The 19956-nt window shown below is 38.1% G+C and overlaps 1 pseudogene; it reads right to left on the bottom strand.

The window, feature by feature from the left end:
* Positions 1-17764: 17764 nt before the first annotated feature.
* On the bottom strand, positions 17765-17864 carry LOC138837120 (U6 spliceosomal RNA; annotated as a pseudogene).
* Positions 17865-19956: the final 2092 nt, after the last annotated feature.

Genomic DNA, 19956 nt, shown 5'->3' with positions numbered 1-19956 from the left:
GCAAACTGGGCAGTCACATTCTAGTATAGCACCCAAGGCTTTAGTTCAAGCACAAAGACAAAAAAAGTATTGACACAAGCTATACTTTGGCTTATGTGCAAAGCCACTAGTATTGAAGAAAAAACGCTCTGGCATTGTATCCAGGCCCTGATATATAGTCCCAGGACTAGAACATATACAAAAGTTAAAAATAACAAGGAGGGCTGGGAAGGTGGCTCAGTGGTAGAGCGCTTGCCTTGCATGCATGAGGCCCTGGGTTCGATTCCTCAGCACCACATAAGCAAAAAGAAAAAAGCCGGAAGTGGCACTGTGGCTCAAATGGTAGAGTGCTAGCCTTGAGCTGAAGAGCTGAGGGACAGCGCCCAGGCCCAGAGTTCAGGCCCACGACTGGACCCAAAAAAAAAAAATAACAAGGAAAATTTTAACAAGATAACGTGGAAAAAACATATTAATATTTTTAAATGACCAGTGGGTTTGTGGTTCATGTGTGTAATCGGAGCACCTCAGGAAGCTGAAACCTGAGGATCACGGTTTGAAGCTAGACTACCCAGAAAAGTACATTAGAAACTTATGTCATATAAACAAAAAAAAGCTAGAAGTGAAGCTGTGGTTGAATTTGTAAAACATCGTCCTTGAGTCAAAAAGCTAAGAAACAGAAGGGCACTGCTGGCTCTACACTGTAATCTCAGGAGGCTGAGATATAAAGACCATGGTTCAAATCCAGCCTGGTCAGGAAAGCTCATGAGACTCTTGTACTCCAATTAACCACCAGATAACCTGACTGTAGAGCATTTGCCTTAAGTTGAAGAACACAAAGACAGTGTGTTCAACTCCTACCCCCTTTCAAAATAACTAAGCAACAGCAATGTAGCCCAAAGATCAGGTCTACTGGACAAAATAAAAAAGTACTGAGTTTGAAGGCAAGAAAGAGCTGGTTAAAAATATTAAAATAAGATGGGCACCAGTGGCTCATGCCTGTAATCCTAGCTACTCAGGAGGCTGAGATCTGAGGATCACAGTTCTAAGCCAGCCCAGGCAGGAAATTCTGTGAGACTCTTATCTCTAATAAAGCACCAGAAAACTGTAAGTGGTTCTATGGCTCATGTGGTAGACTGTTTGCCTTGAGCTGAAGAGCACAGAGACAGCACCTAACCCAGAATTTAAGACCCACGAATGACCAAAAAAAAAAAAAATTAAAATGTCTGCGGTTCATTGCTCATGCCTTTAAATCCTAACTATCCAGGAGGCTGAAATCTAAGGGTTGTAGTTCAAATCCAACCCACGCAAGAAAGTCCATGAGACTTGTTAATGTAATTACAATACTAGGGCTTGAATTTGCCCTGTTTTACACGAGGCTAGATAGAGCTCTACTACCCACAGCTTTTTGGTGATTAATTGGAGATAAGAATTTCAGACTTTGCTGCTCAGACTGGCTTCAGACCAAGATCAGATTTCAGCCTCCTTAGTTGTGCTGGGCTTCGCATGAGACTTGTCAAAAGAATGAAGCTGGAAGTTTATCTGTGGCTCAATTGGCAGAACTGAGAAAAATCTCTGAGACAGTGGCCAGTCCTTACATGCAGAAAAAAACATAAAAATTTTCATTTTTTAAAATTTTTATTTTTTATTGTGAACAAACTGTACAGAGTGGTTACAATTACATGGGCAAGATAATGAGTATATTTCTTATCAAGCATTGTAGTCTCCTCTTTTGCTTCCCCTTCCCATTCCTTCCAATCCTCCCCCACTCCCCCACCCAATCCTCCCCGTTACCCCCCTTCCCCTGCACCAAAGTTGTAAAATTCCTTTTTCGACATAACGACTTGTACATCTCATTGTTTCAATAGTTCCAACTGTATCCCTATTTAAACGATTTGTTTTTCCCCTTCCCCTCCACAAATTATACCGATATCAAATACAGTGAAAGCAGGAGTTATACTGTGGGGGAGGGACATACAAAGCAACAACGAAATCATCTTATAAATGTGTTAGAAACAAACGCATGAAAAAAAAAAAAACATTTGAATACATATCTTCGGGTTCATTTCCCTAACATTTTCAAAAGTAAATAATAGTAGTTGTATAATATAGAAAAAAATCAAAAACTATGTTTAATATGATACAAAGGAAAACTATGTTTCTTTTTAAACGTAGCAAATGAGAACATAGTATAAAGTTTCAAAATGACATGCTGAGAGTAAGGGAAAAGGGAAAAATTTAAAAATTCATGTAAATATTAAATACAAGCTGACATGACCAAAATATAATGTGATCAGAAACTTATCTCTCACTTATCTATCACTTGCAATTACTTACAAATAATTGTCCCTCCAGTTTCAGCAGCTACCATGGAAATTTAGACATGACCTCTCTATGCAGCCTAGACTGTGTAAGAGTCTTCCTGTTTTAGCCTCTTGAGTTAGATCTCCAGGCATTGCCCTCATTTTAATAATGAGGTTTCCTTAAAAATTCAAATTTAATATTAAAATAATGGATTATCTGTAAAGCATGACTAAACATCAGAGATCCACCAGAGATCTTCTGAGGAATACAATCAAAACATTAGAAAAGCACCTAACACTCAAGGTAGGTAACAGAAAGAAGATTTAGCATTTTTTGGATGTGCTGGGGATGAATGCAGGGCTTCATGCTTACTAGGCACGTATAAAATTCAGTGACATTAATTATATCCACACCATTACCTCTATATGAGAACTATCTTTTTGATACTGATGAAATCCACACAATCATTAAGTAATAATCACCCCAATGACCTGCCCCAGAAATTTTAATCTTCCATTTTCTCTTATAAAATGGTTTAGTCAATGTTTCCCATAAATAGTAGATTAATTTTTGTGTCCATCCGTGACAGACATATATTAATTGCAGCATTTTTGTGGATGTCATAATCCATTAATGCATACCTCATATTTTGTAAACCTGTTTATCTGATAGACTCTCCATGAAATTCCAGCTTCTGACTATTATGAACTTTGCTGCTATTATTGGCATATGAGCTATTAGTTTTTTTCTTTTCAGTTCCTTTGGTTATGCAATGAGCAATGGAATTGCTGGGTAATGTGGTAATGCTATGTTATGTTAGAAGAATGTGTCATATTGTACCATAATTGCTATATCACTTTTCATCAGCACAGAAATGTACAAATGGTCAATAAAATGTATTTCAAATCTTCCACAGATGTGCCCAAAAGAATCTTTTTTTTTTTTTTTTTTTTTTTTTTTTTTACTTTTTACTTGTTTTGATTTAGGCCACGCAGGCCTGGATCTATGTAGCATTTTCTAGAACTGAAGTGAGAACAATACTAAATGCCACTGACCTAGCCTCCAAAAACATTTAATCTAGTAGCCATTTTTTCTAGAGATAAAATTTAGTGATTATATGCATTTTTACTCTTCTAAAATAAGGTTTTGAATTTTAAAATGACTTATATAAATGTAACACCTCTGTGTACCTTCTTTTTATTAAGAAGGAAAATTATATTTACAAAAAATAAAAAAGGACAAAAAAGCTTCTCAGCAGGAAAATACATTACAATCATAGTCTGATTCTGACCAAAGCACATACAATACAATACAAAAAATAATACAATAAGAGCTAATCTAAAGTAAAATGAAGAGTAAGGCCAGGGGCAGGGGTCAAGGGGTAGAGCACTAGGTTGCACAGCACCAGCCTCTGAATCAAAACCGCAGTACTGCCAAGGGATAAAATAAAGTATTGAAAGTTAAGTAAGCATGCAGATAAAATATGATGGACAACAAAGAGGGACACACCTGTAATCACAACACTTGGGAGACTAAGCAGTAGAATTATGAAGTTAAGATCAGATTTGGCTACATAATGAGACTGCATCTTAAATAACATAGAATAAATAAATCAAACAAAAATTTTAATGACTAGGTTGTAGTTTAAGTGTAATCAAAGTAGTTTTTGTATGCACAAAAATTACATACTTTGATAACCACAACATTCAGTTTACACTGCAGTACAAGGTGCCCCGTGGCTGGAATTCCTCCTGAGGAAATCTAAGGCAGTTGTTGCACTTGTATTCTTGGCTGGACTGAGGATTTTGCTAGGCAAACAGTGTTTTGATCTCAATTCGTGGATCCCACTTACAACTCTTTTTTTTAGTACACCACCTACAAATCTTTCCCATCTCAATAACAGGGCCTTCTGGCTTTCAAGTGAAATTATCTTTGATATCTCTTAGGGTTCTTCTCCCCTTTGTCTGGAACTGCTCTGTTCCTGGGCCCACATTCAGCAGCTTATTCTGAGAAGATTTGTAACTATTTGCTAGCCAGCTCTATCCACTGCCATCTCCACCTCAAATTAGTCTTTAGTATCAGTATGATTCTGGTCAGATGATAGAGCCAGCCTGGGCTGGCTTTGAACCCTGATCCTCAGACCTCAGCCTCTTGGATAGCTAGGATCATAGGAGTGAGCCACTGGCACCCGGCCATCATTTCTTTCCTCCAGGAAAATTTAGGGGGGTGGAATAGCACAGCAGCACATACATTTGATAGCAACTGCCCCAGGGTGAACCAGATGCTCAGATAAAACCACTGACTTTGATATTGCCTTTGGTATCCAACAGAGTATTGTTGGAATTAAGGTCTCAGTGTGTGATTCTGTTCTGGTGTGGGTAGTGAACAGCACTTACAATTTGTGTGAAGAGCCTCTTGGTTTCATCCTCATATAGGCGGCAGGATTTTGAGATCCACCCCAGAAGGTATCCCCTACTGGCCAGTTCCATTGATGAGATATACATACTCTTCCTTCTCCATCACCTGGTACAACCTGATGGTGTGTTTGTGCCATACCTTCTTAAAAATGTCCACCTCATTCTTTAACTGATGACTGGAGGACTCTCGCTGTTAGGCCATGGTCGCAGGATCCCACCCCCCACGCCCCTCAAGAAGACTACCGAGAGTCAGACTCTACAGCTGTTTTATTTAAATGGGCTACAGCTTGGGCCTAGTCCTACACTTTGACACAGCTGAGCCTAGGAGGAGACCCCCGAGCTAAGGATTTGCAGGTCTTATAAAGGCACACAATCAATCAGGTGTTTGGATTACCACCATGTGTTGCTTTGCTAGACAGAAACATGCAACAAGTGGTCACTGTCTCAAACTTTAACCTTTCATTTCCCCCCTACCCCTTGATTTATGGTCCTGAGCCACAATCTTGTGGCTCTGGCCCAAAACTAAACTTCAACAGCACTTGATCTTGAATGAGTATACCAATAACAATCAGCCCATTTTTATTTTCTTGAGGCGTATGCAGAGGGATTGGGTAGGATGCTTGGAGACTTCCCATGTTTCCCCATGGTCATCCAGGGAAAAGGGGTCAGCTGGTCTGGCATGGGAGCAGTGGATCCAAACAGCAATGCCATCCCCCTTAAGGGCAGTGGGTGTAGCCAGTAGCACCATGTAAGGTCCCTTCAATCGTGGCTCCTGAGATCGCAAGTTGTGCATTCGAACAAACACCTAGTCCCCTGGTTTAAACAAATGTGGGGTAGGAATAGAAGCAGAATCATATAATGCTCTAAGCTGGGGCCACATACTCTTATGCACCAGCTGTAAATAGTCAAGCTTACACAGAAATTTAGTATCATCCAAATTAGCAAGCAATTAAAGACAAGCCGATAGGGTGAATTTCTTATTCTAAACAAGGCAAAAGGAAGGAGAGACACCCAGTCTGCACCAGTCTCCAAGGCCAATTTAGTTAAGGTCTCTTTTAGAGTCTGATTCATTCCTGCCCTGAACTCTGGGGTCTATAAGAACAGTGCAATTTCCAATCCGTCCCCAATGCCACAGCTATTTGCTGACTTACTTTTGAGACAAAGGCCGGTCCATTGTCTGATCCATTGGGGGATGGGAAGCCATACCTGGGTAGAGTTTCTTCCAGGATCTTCTTAGCCACGACGTTTGTGGTCTCATGCTTTGTTGGGTAGGCTTCAACCCATACTGAAAAAGGTGTCTACAAAAACTAGCAAATTTTTATATCCAAATTTTCCAGTTTTAATTTCTGTGAAGTCTACTTCCCAATACACACCTGGCCTATCTCCAAGGAGGCAAGCTCCTTTTGTAACCGGCTGATTGGGGACATTGGTGAGCTGACAGGCTTTACAATTTTTAACAATGTCCTCAATGAGTTGGTTCCCTTGACTAATTTTTACTTCTGAGTGTCGGAGCAAGTCCTGCATTCTTCAGGTTCCCATGTGAGAGACCCGATGGATTCTCTTAAGAATCCCCTTGCCCAATCTTTTTGGCAAGGTAAGTTTCCCCTCACCAGTTTTCCACCAGTCTTTGTTTCCTTCTCTGCCCGGGGGTTTATAGGCCTTGGGAATTTTCTTTATCCACTCCAATTCTTCTCGGGAATACTGAGGCTCAGGAGGCAAAGCTTGTGGCCCTAGTTCTACTAGTGTCACTACTTCTGCTCTGGGCTGGAGGGATGCCTCCTTAGCTGCCTGATCAGCCAAGTTATTTCCTTTGGTTATTGAATCAGTTCCCTTTTGATAGTGAGGGCAGTGCATAATGGCAATATTTGCTGTTTCCCCTAAGGCCCAGATGAGGCTTAAAATTTCTTGTTTGTTTTTAATAGTCTTTCCCTCAGCTGTCAGCAGTCCCCTCTCTTGGTAAATGGCTCCATGGACATGCATGGTGGCAAAAGCATACCGACTGTCTGTGTAAATGTTTAGTCTCTTCCCTTTTCCCATTTGTAGGGCTTTTGTTAGTGCCACTAGCTCTGCTCTTTGGGCAGATGTTCCCTGGTGCAGTGCTTCTACCCACACTATTACAGTGTCCGTGGTGACTTTTGGGCCTGCGTACCTTTTTCCATCTCGAATGAAACTGCTGCCATCTGTGAACCTGGTATGCACAGCATGTGATAGTGGCGAGTCCAACAAATCTGTCATATTTTCCTTGGCCCAGTTTCTCTTTTCATGCTCCATTTTACGTTCTCTGTCCTTCCTTTCCTGACTTTGCTCCTCTGTTTCTCTTATTGTAAACCTTTTCTGCTGTGGCTACTAGATCCCTAATAGACTTTTCACCAAGGCTGTCTAGAGCCTGCAACTTTATGTCTGGTGCAGCTTGATCTATATAGGCAAACATAATCATCTGTGTCGACTCCTGGTCTCAAGTTCATATGGGGTATATTGACTAAAAGCTTCCATGAGACGCTCAAGATATGCTGCTGGACTTTCACTTACTCCCTGTCTTACATCATAAACCTTGGCCATATTAGTAGGTTGGCAAGCCGCTGCTTTGAGACCTGCCAACAGAGCTTGGTGGTAGATGAGGAGTCACTCCCTACCTTCAACTATATTGTAGTCCCATGTTGGTTGGATCTCAGGAAAATAGGCAGCGATCAGGGCAGGATATCCTGGATGGGCTCTCCTGTGGGGCCACGGATATGTTTCTGGGCCGCCTCTCAGATACGTTCTCTCTCTTCAGTGGTAAAAAGAACCTGTAAAAGCTGACTGCAATCATCCCAAGTGGGTTGATGAGTAAAGTGAATAGTTTCAAGCAAACGAATTAAATCCTGGTGTTTCTCAGTAAAGGGGGCATTTTGGATGCACCAATTTTATAGATCACTGGTAGAAAATGGACACTATTGGGTTGCTGTTGACCATTCACATCCACAGTACCTATGGCATGTAAGGAAAAATCAGCTGCATTGGATGGGGGGTGATCCCACTGCAGCGTTGAGTGACTGGCCCCTCAAAAACTTTAAGGGCAGGTGCCAAGTGTTCTATAGCTCCCTCCTCCTCATGATAATTCTCAGGTTCTGCAAAAGGAACCTGGGAAGGGGAGCATGGGTGAGGAAACATTTCTTCTTCCAAGTTATCTCCCTGAAAAACCAGGGGGTACACTTTCTTTTCCTCTTTCTTAGTTTCTTTTTGTAAGTCTAGGAGGCTAGATGGAGTGTTGCCCATGGTTTCCAGTCCTGTCAGTCATAAAGTCCAAAAAACAATAAACAGCAAAAACAAAACACATGCAGGCCTGACAGTTACAAAAAAAAAAAAGCTTACAAAGTGGAGATCTCCCAAATTGGTCTGCTGACTCCTGTCATGGCGGGGTTCCATACCCATGCCCCACAGCAGAAGAAGCAGTCCCATGGTGGGCGAGTTGGGCCTCTGTTAGGAGGCTCTCTTGGTCAGTTCCGGCCCAACACCAAACCAATCCTCACCCCACAATTCACATGCCAAGGTTCCAAGGACCCCCCCGCCCCACAGCGGGGTTCCAAGGACCCCGCCCCACACAGTGGGCTTCCAAGGACCCCTGCTCCACACAGCAGGGTTACCCCCTCCCCAGAAGAGGATCTGGGATGTCTCCCAGTTCCTCCAGGGTTGTCGTGCAAGTGGGTCCACTTTGACAAACCTTTACAAATTTGAGGGGATATCCTCACAAGGGAAAATGAAAGTAAAACAGACAAATGAGAGGACAAGACAAATTAACAAAGACAGCCCTGTTTTACCTTTGGAGTCTGAGGTCTCGGGGGTCTTTGGGGGTTATCCGAGATGAACCCCACTAATATGTTATGCCATGGTTGCAGGACACTCCCAGCAAAAAAACCACCGAGAGTCAGACTCTACAGCTTTTTTTATTTAAATGGGCTGCAGCTTGGGCCTTGTCCTACACTGCTACACAGTGGAGCCTAGGAGGAGAGCCCCTAGCTAGGGATTTGCAGGTCTTATAAAGGCACACAATCAACCAGATGTTTGGATTACCACCACGTGTTGCTTTGCTAGACAGGAACAAGCAACAAGTGGTCACCTTTCATCCCTTCAGGAGTATTTTAACTGCCACTTCCATGTGTGTGAGGTGTGGATGGCCAGCTTCACTTGTCTATTGGTATCATGGTCGATGACCTCTTTCATCTGGTATTGATTGATGATCTCTTCATTCAAGAATATGGAGGATGATTCTTTGTATTCTTCCATTCTTCTGCTATGATGGTGGGTAGCAAGTCTACCTAAAATCAACTAAATAAAATAATGGAAACCCAGAAAAAAAAAAGAAATAGCAAAACCAAACGACAACTCATCCCCCCAAAATCAGAAAAATAATGAATTTTGTTTGAATCAGTCCAGCGTTTCACCAATCAAGAGCTCCTAGATGTGTTAACTGACATAGGTTGGAGCACAGTGGCTTCCTATATACCCTGCATGACCTCTCAAAACGGAGCTATCACAGCCCATCATAGTGACATCATAGAAGAAATGGACCAATCAGAGTCTGGGCCAGTGAAGTCAGAGAAAATGGAGCAATCATAGCTTGCCAGCATTGATACTCTAGCCCATAAGCTTCAAAGACTGTTGCTAAGGACTCCATGTGGGCTTGAGGTTGCTCTGGTCATTGTTATGCCATTCCTGAAACTACTAGGACAGTGGTCAAAGTCCTCTGATCTTGTAGAGGACTCCTGAATCTCATAAATTGCTTCTGTGGAGACACTGTCCAATAGCCTCCATTCTTGATGGCCACCTTATCCTATATTTGTTCCAGCAATGACATGGCAAGAAGATCTCCGTCCTTCTCAAGGACAGCTCTCCTACAACTTGCTCCTGAGGGGACAAGGTCCAGGCTGTCTTTTTAAAAAAATTTTTTTTTGGTCGTGGGGCTTGAACTCTGGGCCTGGGCGCTGTCCCTCAGCTCTTCAGCTCAAGGCGAGCGCTCTACCACTTGAGCTACAGCGCCATTTCCGGTTTTCTGGTGGCTTATTGGAGATAGGAGTCTCACGGTCTCTCCTGCCCTGGCTGGCTTTGAACCGCGATCCTCAGATCTCAGCCTCCTGAGTAGCTAGGATTACAGGCGTGAGCCACCAGCACCCAGCCCAGGCTGTCTTTGAGCCACAATCCTCACAATTCACTTTCCGGAGTAGGTAAGGTTATATGCCTGAGCTATCGTTAGTTACTTAGCTCATTTCTCACATTTGGGGGAAGTATATATATTTGTTAGAAAGGTTGGTATTAGATATGTCCTTTTAACACCTTAAATTTGTTGCTCTTGATGTCTAATTGTTAATCTAGTGTCTGATTAGTAATTTGTCATAATATGATTGAAGATCCTTTGTGTGATGAGTTGTGTCTCTGTGCTTTGGGAGGTTTCCTGTCTTTTACTGTTTAATTAGAATGTGTCTTAGTGTGGACCTGTGTAATTATGTTAATTGTCTTCTTTAAGCTGCTAGATTCCTGCATAGAAGGGTTCATGCTTTCAATCAAATTTGGGAAGGTTTTGGTCATTATTCCTTCAAATACTATGTATTTCTTTTTTTTTAATCACTGTATGTTATACATTGTACATAAAATACATATTCACATTGTATATTTGAATATACATATATATGCCTACATATTTATATTATATATACATTTATATACATATATTTTTTCACATAACTTCCACTTTTGTGATTGTTTATGGTAGGAAGTCTAGATTGATCTCAGCTACTCCATCAGAGTTAGACTTAGGAGTTTTTATTTCTTGGTGAAAATATGCATTTCTCGGCAAGGATATCGAAACCAGTACAAATCAGAGGTAGCCTTGAGTTCTATCTCTCTCTCTCTCTCCATCTCTCTCTCTCTCTCTCTCTCCCTCTTTCTGATTTCCTGCCTCTGTCAGCTCTCTGAGCACAGGACCATTGCTTACCAAGTTGTTTTAGTGTGTGCTGTGATCTACTAGTGTGTGCACTGCCATGTTCTGCTTCAAATGTCACCATGCTACACCTGGAAGAGGAGCTTCTCCAAAGTCAGCGTGCATGGGTGTGCCTGCCTCTTTCTTCAGGTCGGAGTCTCCATAGCTACTAGGGTGGCCTTAGTAGATGCCCATGTGCCAGGACTGCTGACTGCTGACTGTGGGCTACTCAAGCACAGCCTCTTTATTTACCCAAGTCAGAAGTCTGTGTTGGATCCTTGGGACACTGGCCTATTGATGACTATACTAGGAGCAAGGCTGTGGGTTGCAGGAGCCTCAATGTGGCCTGACATCTGGGGAAGAGAAAGAATAGGTCAACTCTAAAGGGAAAAAGAATGAAGATGGAAAAGAAGCAGTAAATCCTTTATCAATTAAAAACACAAGAGTTTGGAACTGGAAAAGCAGTGGAAATATTCTAAATAATAAAAATTGCTAACATGGATAGAAGATGGATCACATTTTGTCATATATAATTTTGAAAAAAAACTTACTAGGAATGAAAATTTAAAAGTCAAAATTAAAACACTATTTGGATTATAACTAGACAGTATAGCTCAGTGGTAAAACATTGGCCAAGCATTTGTGAAGCAACGGTGTGATCTCCTAAGCATTACAAAGTACACACAAAGCACACACACAAAAACCACATGAACACACACACACACACACACACACACACACACACACACACACCACATACACACATTTGGAATATTGATATTATCATATTAAACAGAGGAAATTATCACAAATAGAAAATGTAGGTTAATATATGAAATAAGAATATTTCTCGTACTATCTAAATGTTTAGTAGAAATAAAATAATCACAATACACTTGGATTCTTATAGATTAAGTAAACTGAAAATTAAGCAATAGAAGACATGAGAACCTTTTCAAATAAGTTTTAAATAATAAACATTTTGAAACATGTATGCTTTTATTTTGACAAAAAATTGATGTTAGTGGTGTTTTAACTCAAGATTTAGAATATTATAACCAGGTGCTCTATATCTCGCTAGGGGTGGCTATATCTCTAATCATTTCACTCTGAATATTTTTATAATAAGGTATTATAGTTGCTCTGTCTCTCCCGAATTACAAACCCTATTTACACTTCCCACCGTAGCTAGAAAATAGCAGCCACAAATCTCCATGCCCAGCTCAAACTTTTTTTTTTAATTTAAGTACAAATATTTCCAAAAAGTCACCAGGTAACGTAACTTTTCTTAATAAAGTATGTGCTTCTTGAAAATACAGCATTTGTTACCTGGACAAATATGTTTATAACTATAAGAAATAAATTTATTTAAATTTACCAACCGTATAAAAATTCAAAAAATAATTTTAAATATTCACATCATAAATATTTTAAAAGCAAAATATATGTGTCTGAATAATTTACATGTGAAAAAACAAAGAAATTATATTAACTAAACCTACAACTCTGAAAAAAGAATTACCCTAAAGAAACAAAAGAAAATATTTAAGTTCAAAATTTGAAATTTAGAAAATAAAATGAAGTGTACTCTTTAGATGACTTAAGTAACTGTAAACCCTCTGCATATAAATTTTCTTATAAAAATGCATGAACAAAGAAAGAAAAAGTACCAATTGATTAATAGCAACAGCAAAAGAATCAGTAGTTCTTTTTTTGAGCATACAAAAAATCGATGGAAGAGATAACAATGTTCCTTCTATAAGAAATGTACTTATTTATGTAACTGTAACCCCTCTGTACATTACCTTTACAATAAAATTAAATTGAAATTAAAAATAAACCAAACAATATACGAATTAAGGATTCATATAAACCATTGGTTAAAAACTTTGTAAAAAACTGCACTAAGTACCCAAGGAATATATTTTGATGATGCTACTTTAATAATTAAACTTCAGTAGAGAAGCAAAAAGTGTAAAAACTGTTACAAAGTAATAAATCAGAATATGTTACTATTCATAATAATCATAAGCTGAATTTATAGTGATAGTCAAATATGTAAGAAATGAGACAATTTGCCATACATTTGCACTTAATAAGTGAGAAAGAATTTTCTAGGTCTTTTAAAATATATCTTAAGTTTAATAAAGAACCTATTCTGTCACATTATATGATAATCAGATAAAGCTGATATTAGAGCAAAGAACAGATTCTACTAAGTTTTTGTATGTTAATGTATATACTTATTTTGGTTGTGGGAAATTGTGGGGATTTCGACTTGAGTTATTGCTCTTGCTAGGCAGGCGTCATATCAGTGGTTAATTTTAGGATAGGGGTTCCCTTTCCACAAGAACATGCACCTGATCTGTCATTTTAGCCTTCCCATCATCAATGGCATCAGAGTTGCATACCAACTTGTCTAGCTTCCTACCTTGGCTGGCCTGGATTCCGCAGTTCTTCCATTCTTAGCCTGTAGATAGTGCAGTGTGGTGGAAATGATCCAATGCACCCAGCTATAGATTGAGAAGGAGGTCCACTAAACTTTTGGCCTGGTTCTATTCTCAAGCCTCCTCAGTAGTTAAAAGTAGAGGTGGAAGCCCCTGGTGCCAAGCAGTAAGAGTATTTTTTAAAGTAACTAGACATATACATGACTTACGCTTGTGATTACCTCAGGAAAAGAATAAAAGAGCAGTGAAGCATAGAGGACAGACAGAATTTTAACTAGCTACTCAGAGGCTGAATCAGCTTAGGTAGCTACTCAAGAGGCTGAGATCTGAAGGCCACTGTTCAAAGCTAGTCAAATCATGAAAATACATGCGATTATCTCTAAAAAACCAAAAGTGGAACAGTGGCTCAAGTGGTAGAACACTACCTTTGGGCACAGAAGGTTAAGAATAATGCCTACTCAGTATCAAGCCTCAAGAATAATGAATGTATGCATGAGCACACACACACACACACACACACACACACACACACACAAATGAGTATTTCAATGTGAAGTTCTTTAATTTTAACCTTGCTGTACTTTATTTCCCTGTATTAGTTCACAAATTAACAAAATCAGCTAAGCACCTATTTACATACAACTCATGTTTCTCTAAAGTCTACCCTCTCTTTGGAAGTCTGCTTTTATTTGACCCAAAAGTAAATTATTCAGGAAGTCAATTCATCTCTCTCAAGTCTGTTGTATTAGATGATTTTTAGGTTCCTCCTAGGAAAATGATTTTGTGTAATCCTGCATCAAGCAGCATATTTCTTTCACGAGAAGGGAAGACCCTGTCAAACAATTAATAATAGGTTTTTCTCCACCTGGCGAGCATCTGTAGTTTACTAACTTCATAAAATTCATGATCTGTCTGTGTATGCCAAAGACTGCTGTGCAAATAAAAAGATCCTTCTCAGAACTTAGCATTTGTATACTATTCACAGGTATGAGGTGTTTAAATATTACTGAAATTTCTTTGGAATAAATAATATTCATCTTGACTATCTTGAGAAAGAAGAATTGGTTTCTCAGCACTTTAGGTAAGAACATGAGTGAAAGAAACAAAAGGAAAAGTGAAGAACAATAATCCATATATTCAAATCAAACAAAACAACCCAAGAAAACACAAATTAATTCAGTACTCAAGAACCTGCAGAAAATGCAAATAAAAAAAAAACTATGACAAGCTTATGAATATCCTGACTACATGGGAGTGAACTGTTGTAAGGATAGTGCTTAAAACCCAGACTGGACAGAAAGATCTGTACACAATGCCATGCACCTGTTATTTTAAATTCCAGGAAGAATAACATAAAGTGTACTGAGCCCAAAATCAGATACAAGTAGGAAGCCAGATTCTATCTGAAAAATAATCAGGATAATTTAAGTCTGAGGACATGACAAAGTGTTAAGAACAACCATTTTGGGGGCACAAGACACTCAATTCAAACTTTAATATTATGGGTATTAAAGAAAAAACTATGATTTTAAATAATTGGAATAAATGTAAGATTTGAGTATTTGAGTGGAGAAAAATCCATGAGAGAGATAGAATGAACCCACATTGCAATACTTTCTACTTAAGTGATAATGTTTTGTGGTACTTCAGACAAAACAGTTACCTTGCAAATGGGTATGGATGTGCACTTGGGTGACGGAAATACTCTACTTACACAGGGGTAAATTAAATAGATTTTTTGGGATAGATTGCACTTCTTGAACTAAGAGCCTAGGTGATGTCCCTGAGCTTTTTCTCTCAAGGCTACCACGCTACCACTTTCAGCCACAGTTCCAATTCTGATTTTCTGTCGGTTGTTTGGAGATAAGAGGCTCATGGACTTTCCTGCCCAAGATGGCTTCAAACCACAATCGTCAGATCTCAGCCTCCTGAGTAACCAGGATTCCAGCCATGAGCCATCAATGATTTTAATAATTTAGTAAATTGTGCAGTTCCAGAAGTTATATATTATCTTTATAACCTGTGTAATATATGTGTGTATGTATATATCAATGCATACGGATAGAAATATTTAACATATTTTTGTATCTACAATAGATTTGTGAAATAATCCTTCATTATAAAATAAAATGGTAGCCGGGCGCCGGTGGCTCATGCCTGTAACCCTAGCTACTCAGGAGGCTGAGATCTGAGATCTGAGGATTGCAAGTTAAAGCAGACAGGAAAGGAAAGTCCGAGAGATTCCTTTTTTTTTTTTTTTTTTTTTTTTTTGAGTCCGGTCGTGGGGCCTGAACTCTGGGCCTGGGCGCTGTCCCTCAGCTCTTCAGCTCAAGGCTAGCGCTCTACCACTTGAGCCACAGTGCCACTTCCGGCTTTTTTCTGTTTGCTTATGTGGTGCTGAGGAATCAAACCCAGGGCCTTGAGAATGCAAGGCAAGCGCTCTACCACTGAGCCACCTTCCCAGCCCAGTCCGAGAGATTCTTATCTCCAATAAACCACTCAAAAACCGGAAGTGGCACTGTGGCCCAAGTGGTGGAGTGCTCGCCTTGAGCTGAAGAGCTGAGGGAGAGCACCCAGGCCCAAGTTCAAGCCCCACGACAGACGAAAAATAAATAAATAAAAATAAAATTAAATGGAAACAAAAGTTAATAAGGAGCAAAACACAGGGAATTGTCACACGTTTCTTGTTGTTCAATATAATATGAATTGTGAGAATCAGTTTGGCAAAATCATCTCTACTTTAACAAAATGGATAATAACTATTAAATCCAATTCATCTATTTGCCCTTGTTGTGCATCTTCACACATGAGTGTCAAAATCAAACCACAGTTTCTGCCTTCGCATTTAACTCACTTGTTATAAGTTAGAGGATAGATGAAGTAATCAAATAAAGATTAAAATAATAGTAAGTGAGGCTATGAGTTAGAGCTGAAAATGATTTTAAATATGATAATAGCTAATTAAATTGCATATTTCTTACCTTTACACTATTGTCATGTCCCTCATTCCCACATTAGAAAAGTTCATAGAAAGTTCTCACTAAACGCATTATCCTGCCCATGTAATTGTAACTCCTCTGTACAGTATGTTCACAAATAAAATTAAATTAAATTAAAATAAATAAATAAAATATAAATAACCAAAAAAAAGAAAGTTCTCACTAAATAATATGTACAATTATGAAAAACACTATTGAAAAAATATGGGCACCATGTGGTTTTAGCTTATTGTGACCTGTAGGGGGTAGTGTGTTTTTGAGGATTTGCAATACGTTCTAATGGAGATGAAGAGAGGGATGTGCTTATTCTGGAAAACTGCCTAGAAGATTGTTCCCAGAAAGATAGTGATGAATTCTTCCAAAAGGTTACAGTAAAATCACTTTCACAACCATGTTCACTGCTGCACTATTCACTGTAGAAAACTTATGGAAAAAGCCCAGATGCCCTTTGGCAGAGGGATGGTTAGAGAAAGTGTGGCACATATACACAATTGTATTGCACCCATCCATTATGAAGACTGTTACATTATTTGCAAAGAAATGGATAGATCTAAAAATATGTTAAGTAAACTAAGTCAGAGACACACACACACAAAGGACCCATGTTCTGTCTTATATTTGGAAGATAGAACTTTATACAAGTTTTCACAACAATATCAACCAAAGCAATCTATTTGCAGAGAATTTAAAAGGTGTATTTTCTTATAAAATTGAATTTTTAATCCAACAAAATGAATACCAGGAAACTATCACTTAAGATATGAGGGGAATTCAAAGGGAAGGATTAAAAAGAGTTATGGAGGAAAAGAGTGAAGGCATAATATTCAATACAGATAGTATGACAGTAGAAAAAATTAAAGTGGGGTGATATTTGGAAGGGTGTGGTGAAGTTATGTAAAGATCCATTGTACTTAAAAACTGATTTGTTGAATGGAAATTCCCTTGTACAATTATTTAAGATAATAAAAATATAATTAAAAACAATGGAGACACTTTATCTTAAACTGTGTTCTCTTAAGCCATGAGTCAATATAATAGTTTCCTCCTTAGAAATGTTCTTTGCAGGTATTTTCCTCACAGTAACAGAAAAGTGATCAACACAATGCATATCAATACATTACATTGCACATCATAAAGAGACACACTATAAATTCTATTTCCATCTCTTTTAAAAATAAAATTGTTTGCTCTATAAATTGATCAGAGGCATGGATTTTGTGGCTAGTTAGTTCATTGCACATGTCTCTCTTCCTCTCTCTCTTTCATGGTTCTCATAGATAATATGATTGCTCCATAATTATCCTAAATTATTTTGCTTTTATATTTTTGGTTGCATCATTTCACTTTCTGCTCTGCCATTTCCCAAATCATTTACATAGAAGGTATTATTTCCTATTTTCTCATTCCTAGAATAAGCTGTACATGAAGACACCATTGGTCCTCATTTTCAGTCTGTACCTTTTAATACACAGGAAAATCTTTCCTCTGCTTTCTATCAGTTCTCTACTCTCCAGTTAGAATAATTTAGAATAGTAAAAATGGAAAAGAGAAAATAAATCATTGTGAAAAAACTAACTTTTAATTATATGAATTGCATGTGTTGTTACACTTGTATTTTTGTAATCAACTTTTTAATAACTGTTTTTCATTTCTTGCATCTGAAGGATGAAAAATATGGAATACTTCGCATATTTTCATATCATCCCGGTCCAAGTGGCATGTTAATCTCTATATTGTTGTAATTTATGTATACGTGCTGCCGAAGCATGTAGTATCCTGTAAATTTAAGTAGTTAATGATGTAATCTTTATACAGGCATATATCCTTGGTTGCCTATTTGTAACAAGGAAACCTTATTGTTACTAACAATGCTATTTATCTTATTTCTCTGAAATTCTGTGTATAGTGGAAAAAACATATTGTTCGGTAGATTGCTCACACTTGCAATTATTTGCCAATGACTATTTTAAGTCTTTTTCATTTTAAATTTCATCATATTTTGTAGCCTTTATAGCTTGGTTCAAAGATATGGCTTTTCAAGTACTTATTTATCAACTGAGTTAACTTTGTGGAGCTAATGGATTCAAAATAAGCCTTGCTGAAGAGCTACTTCTAAACTTTTGCAGCTTAAAATTTCCCAAATGAGGTCTTTCTGGCACAAATGTCTACTGACCCTTTACCCTTCTTCCATGTAGTAACAGACCAACCAGAATATCTTACCCTGACAGCAAAGATTATCTTAATGGAAAAAAAAAACTAATCTTAGTTACAAGGGATCAGAGAGAAATAAACAGTTCTGACTAGAAAGTATTTTATCAAAATATAATTGTTTATTATACCTACCATTTCAAAAGTAGCTAAAGCCAAGAAGGTGAAAAAAAATTGTTCTTATGCATGATTACCTAATGTCCTGACTTGTCTACCATCCAACCAGGCAGGAACTTACACTACTGAATTTCTATCGCCAAATATTTCCATAGCTCCAGGAGAAGTCCATATTTTTCCTTGATATTAGGCCTTAAATTGGTAATGTTTTAATCACAGTGTTTCCTCTTGCCTCTAGGCTGTAAATCTACAAATGGTAAAGCTTTAGGTCTAACTCTACCAAACTCTGAGGTAGAGATAATGGAATAATACTGTAAAACAGAGTTGCCTTTGATACCCTAACCACAACAGAACAATGAAAAACATTTCCTTAGATTACATACAGTTATATATTTTATATTTATATGTGCTAATTTTATGTTTCACACAATGAAACTTGCTAGAATTAATCGATAATTTGACAAATAATTTGATATTTATTACAATAAATAGATAGGAATATAAATAATTAGGTTTAGAATATTTATTAGAATATAAGAAGTATCATTGCAATGTCTTCGATATAAACTTGTGATACCTTCTAAGTGTTCTTAGTCTCCTGAATTCACATGGTAAAAAAAAAAATGTTGTTTTCCTTTAATCTGTAAGGGATTTTACTCTGCTGCTCTGTATATTGTTTTAACTCGCTGGACTCAGAATGGTTTTCCCCATATTTCTGATCATACCCAAATTTTGCTGATATGATGTCCAAAAGGTATTATTCTTCTACAGGATCCACGCTTCCTAGGATCCTAGGTCCTAGTTATCTGTATCATCAGATAAGAAGGGCAAGTATTCACACCTAGGCCCATGCCACATGCCAACAGAAAGTAATTGAAGACTCATCTCAACTCCTCATTTCCTATAATAATTCAGGGCCCCAATTACACAGGATTTAGCAGTAAGCAATTGTGAAATGCAAGGCAACTTAAAATGAAAGATGAGATCACAAAATCTGAGAGAAACTACTGTAATTCACACTTTCAATTTACAGATGACCAGCCCATATTAGTGAACAAGATCACAAATGTCACAAGAATATTTTTAATACCCCTCTCCTAATGATTAATGAAAGATTTCAGTCCAGTATAAATAGGCCAAAAAATAGTTCCTGGAAGGATAGATCCATAATTTTTCTACCAAGGATAGGAAAACTTGATTAGAAGTCAAATATAATTCAGAAAAACATGCATGCCAGCAAGTGCTTTACCACTGAGTCACCTTCCCAGCCCCTCAAATAAACTTTTTAAAGGCACATTCGCCAAAATGACATTTGACGATTAGATACTTAGTAACATTACAAGTTTTTCAAGTGGAAGGAACAAGTTACAATAGAGTTGATTTATTATCCTGCACTAATACCAAACAGGTTCAACCATTCCTTAAATTATAGAAATAGTAGCCCCGACCATTTGTGTTGTTCAGTAGATGCCTTCCAGAAATGTGTTACCTAGATCAGCCTCCCATATTTCAAGCCTAAACATTAGCTAATAAAG

Source organism: Dipodomys merriami, unplaced genomic scaffold (assembly GCF_024711535.1).
Source record: "Dipodomys merriami isolate MVZ:Mamm:240054 unplaced genomic scaffold, mDipMer1.0.p SCAF_262, whole genome shotgun sequence".
Lineage (NCBI taxonomy): Eukaryota > Metazoa > Chordata > Mammalia > Rodentia > Heteromyidae > Dipodomys > Dipodomys merriami.
This window is presented reverse-complemented; position numbering and strand designations above follow the sequence as displayed.